This window comes from Sapajus apella, unplaced genomic scaffold (genome assembly GCF_009761245.1).
Source record: "Sapajus apella isolate SASKATOON/1434 unplaced genomic scaffold, GSC_monkey_1.0 scaffold12, whole genome shotgun sequence".
In the NCBI taxonomy this organism is placed as follows: Eukaryota; Metazoa; Chordata; class Mammalia; order Primates; family Cebidae; genus Sapajus; species Sapajus apella.
Genome location: NW_022436952.1, coordinates 30,430,761 through 30,434,961, shown reverse-complemented (window position 1 = coordinate 30,434,961; position 4,201 = coordinate 30,430,761). Strand labels below are relative to the sequence as shown.

The following is a 4,201-nucleotide window of genomic DNA, read 5'->3' as shown; positions in this document are numbered from 1 at the left end:
CCTTTCTCAAGTCTGTTTTTAGCCTCCCACAACTACCCCACCCTGTTCCCCTCCATCCACCCCTGTTCCCGGGGAGGGGCTTTAAGGCCAGGAGATTTCTCCCAAGCAGATACTACCCGGTGTCCCCACTCCTGGTCTGTGTGAATTCCATGTCTATACCCCACTCCTTTCTACCCAGACCTGGGCCTTGGAGAGATACTGAAGGTACGTCAGAGCTTCATCACAGCGGAAGCTAGAAGAGTTCCAACCTAATCTCTTCATCACATAGAGGGGGAAACAAGCTGAGAAGGAAGACGGGGGGCCGGGCCTGGTGGTTCCCGCCTGTAATCGAGGACTTTGCAAGGCAGAGGCAGAGGCAGGTGAATTGCTTGAGCCCTGGAGTTCAAGACTAGCCTAGGCAACATGGTGGAAACCCTGACACTATAAAAAAATACAAAAATTAGGCCAGTCTCAGTGGCTCATGCCTGGAATCCCAGCACTTTGGGAGGCCGAGGTGGGTGGATCATGAAGTTAGAAGTTCAAGACCAGCCTGGCCAACACGGTGAAACCCCGTCTCTATTAAAAATACAAAAACTGGGCCGGGTGCGGTGGCTCAAGCCTGTAATCCCAGCACTTTGGGAGGCTGAGGCGGGTGGATCACGAGGTCAACAGATCGAGACCATCCTGGTCAACACGGTGAAACCCCGTCTCTACTAAAACTACAAAAAATGAGCTGGGCATGGTGGCGCGTGCCTGTAATCCCAGCTACTCAGGAGGCTGAGGCAGGAGAATTGCCTGAACCCAGGAGGCGGAGGTTGCGGTGAGCCGAGATCGCGCCATTGCACTCCAGTCTGGGTAACAAGAGTGAAACTCTGTCTCAAAAAAAAAAAAAGAAAAAAATACAAAAACTGGCCGGGCATGGTGGCACACACCTGTAATCCCAGCTACTCAGGAGGCTGAGGCAGGAGGATCGCTTGAACCCAGGAAGCAGAGGTTGCAGTGAACTGAGATCATGCCATTGCACTCCAGCCTGAGCGGCAGAGTGAGATTCCGTTTCAAAAACAAAAACAAAAATTAACCAGTGTGATGTTACATACTTGTAACCTCGGCTACTCAGGAGGTCCTACCTCTTGAACCCAGGAGGCAGAGGAGGCAGTGAGCTGAGATTGCGCCACTGCACTCCAGCCTGGGCGACATAGCAAAGAGAAGAGGCTGCTCGGCTGGCTGGAGGCCCTGTACTGAGGCTAGGGCAGGGCCAACTGCACCCCCAGCCCTGTGCGTTCTCCCCTGTGCTGGGGTGAAGGGGTGTCCTGTATGGGGACAGCCTAGGCAAGGTGGGCAACAGGAAGTTCATTTGTTTGCTCAAGTACTTCTTGAGCATTTATGCTCTAGGCACTGGGGATATGGCAGGGAATAAAAGACAAAAATGCCTGCCCTCCTGGAGTTCACAGTCCACTGGAGAGAGCCCATAAATAAAGCATGCACGTTGTCTAGTAGGTTAGGAGGCAGTGAGTGCATGGGAGAAAGAGAACTCAGGGCAGGACCGGGCGCAGTGGCTCACGCCTGTAACCCCAGCACTTTCCGAGGCCAAGGCAGGTGGAGGTCAGGGGTTTGAGACCAGCCTGCCCAACATGGCAAAACCCCGTCTCTACTAAAAATACAAACATTAGCTGGGCGTGGTGGTGGGCGGGTGCCTCTAATTCCAGCTACTCAGGAGGCCGGAGAATTGAGAGGGAGGTTGTAGTGAGCTGAGATTGCACCACTGCTCTCCAGGCTGGGCGACAGAAAGACTTCATCTCAAAAAGAGAGAGAGAGAGAGAATTCAGAGCAGGGAAGGTGGGAGTCCATGGGGGAAGGGGAGGCTGGGAGGAGGCCAGGGAAGGGGGCCTCTGGAGGGTGGGGAGCTGCAGAGGTGAGGGCAGAATGCAGGGACAGCTCAGAGGTGCCGCAGTGCGCAGGACTGATCTGCTGGTCAGCAGTGATTTTGTGAAGGAGAGCTTATGGGGGTGTCCCAAGGTTGTGGGGCCTGGTCCCTTGGGACCTGTCAGAAAGGTCCCCACCACCACCGGGATTTCATCTCTAATGGGTTGTTTTCCCTCCTGGGGCCCTAGGAGGAAGTGGAGGGAGTGAGACCAGGAAAAGGCCAGGGGAGGAGGTCTAGGACACCAGGATAAGAAAGAAAGAAGGGGACCCATGGGGCCCCCAAGCCAGGTCAGGCCCCAGGTGCCAGGAACTGAGGACCCGAAGCTCAGACTTCACCAATTGGAGCAGGTCTGAATTTTGGAATTCATGAGCCTTGGAGCAGGGCTTGCTGCATGAATAGCAGACCCAGGCTTCCTTGGCTAGGTGAGGGCCCCTCTAGCATGCTGAAAGCCTGGAGGTAGAGAGTCCTCACCGGAAGGTGTGCCGCCAGGAGGGCACTGAGGGATTTTGTCACCTGGTCCTGGCAGCCCTCACTGGCTGTGGGAGGGGAGCTGATGGGAGGAGGTGACCACTAAGCCTTCTCCCACCCTGTGCCCCTCACACCCGGCAACCCCCAGTGAGCCCAGGGAGAAGCCAGAGGGCCGCTCCCCTCCCTTCTCCCTTCCCCTCCCTTTTCCCTTTTGTGACCAAAAATAAGTCCCTCCTCCCTTCCCTGGTGACCATGCAGCTGTGGGGGAGGGGTGGTATTACTGTTGCCACGGCAACTGGAGGCCGCCAGTCAGCAGGGGGTGTGTGGACACCGAACCTGGAGCCTGTACTCCTTTGGTTCCCACACAGACTGCGGGGGACCTAAGCTGCCCCCCAAGGCTCAAGGCTGTGAGGTCAGAACAAATGGCCCCTCCCCACCCCCATCCGTGCCCTCCAGGCAACCTTAGTGAATAATGTGGCAGCAGGACCAGGAAGTCCTGGCCTCTCCCACCTAAGGCAGAAGGCGATCGACCCTCCCCATCCCCTGGTCCCCAATCATAAACCTGGCCAGCAGGAGCCAGAACCGGCACAGCTTGTTCAGGGCCTGGGGCTCTGGCCACCTCCCATGTCCTGCCTGCCCTCCGTGGGTCCCAGAGGCCACAGCAGGTGCTGCCAGCCCTTGACTCCCGGCCAAGTCACCAGAGCCAGCTACCACAGACGTGGGCAGCCCACCCCGGGCACCAGCCCCGCCTCAGAGGCTGAGGCTGACGGCGTTCCTTCCTGTGAACATGTGTGTGTCATGAAGAGCTTCCTGTTCTTAGTCAATTCACTCTCCAAGCTGCCCCCCGACACCCCCCGCAGGCCCCCACGCTGGAGATGGTGGCTCTGAGCTGCCTGTGGCCCACCTTGCCTGGCTTCTGAGACAGTTCCCTCTGAGGGCGAGGAAGGTCCCGAGAACCCCCTTATTCACAAAGAGAGTCCGGCCTGGCCCCCGAGCCCTCCTATCATTCACTTCTGATGCCCCATGGGTGACTGCATGGGGGTACGCGTGCATGTACACACACACACACACACACACACACACACACACACACACACACACACACGGCTTTCACTGTAGCTGGCCAGGCCTGGGAAAGGCTCACAGGCTGATGGTTTTGTCTACAACCTGACTTCTCTGAGGGTCACTGGCTGGCACCCAGCACAGCATGAAGCACGTTTGTTGGGTGCCAACTGGTGGCAGGTGGGGGCATGCTGCAATCCCACTGGGGTGGTGTTATCCCTCCCATGGCGTGGACGAGGAAGCCGAGGCTCAGAGAGGGACCGGGGCACCTGTCAGAACCTGGGGCCACTCCCCTCCTTGGCTCCCCTGCCCAGCTCTCTTTTGGATGAGCCATCCGTGTCCAGGGGGAGGGTGGGGGTGGCAGCACCCTGTCCCACCCGTCTCTGCCTGTTGCTGTCCATCCCCAGTGGGCCATCTCTTGGCCCCCTGTTTAGATTCTGCAGCCGGGTGGGAGCCGGGGCTAAAAATATTCCCCATGTGTTTAGATGATTCTTGGAAAATAAACTTTCCCATCTTGGCTCTTGGTTTGCACACTTGCTGGCTCTGCTTCCTGTGGCTCTGATCTGACAATGTGGGGGAGGGTGGAGGAAGGTGGGGCAGAGGAGGGTCTACAGGGGCCCAGAGTTGTGGGGGCAGTGTGGACGCCAGCCCATGGTCGTGCAGGCTGCCTTGTCTCAAAACTCCAGGGGGCACCTAGACAGACACCACCTTGTGACCGGTGCCCTCAGGGCGGTGCGACCCCGAGGCTCCGAGCCTGTGTGTGTGTTG

The 4,201-nt window shown here is 57.8% G+C and overlaps 1 protein-coding gene across 2 annotated transcripts in view; it reads right to left on the bottom strand.

The window, feature by feature from the left end:
- Positions 1-4,201, bottom strand: part of USP32 (ubiquitin specific peptidase 32) — a 241,596-nt gene that overhangs the window by 8,533 nt on the left and 228,862 nt on the right. The window lies entirely within an intron of this gene.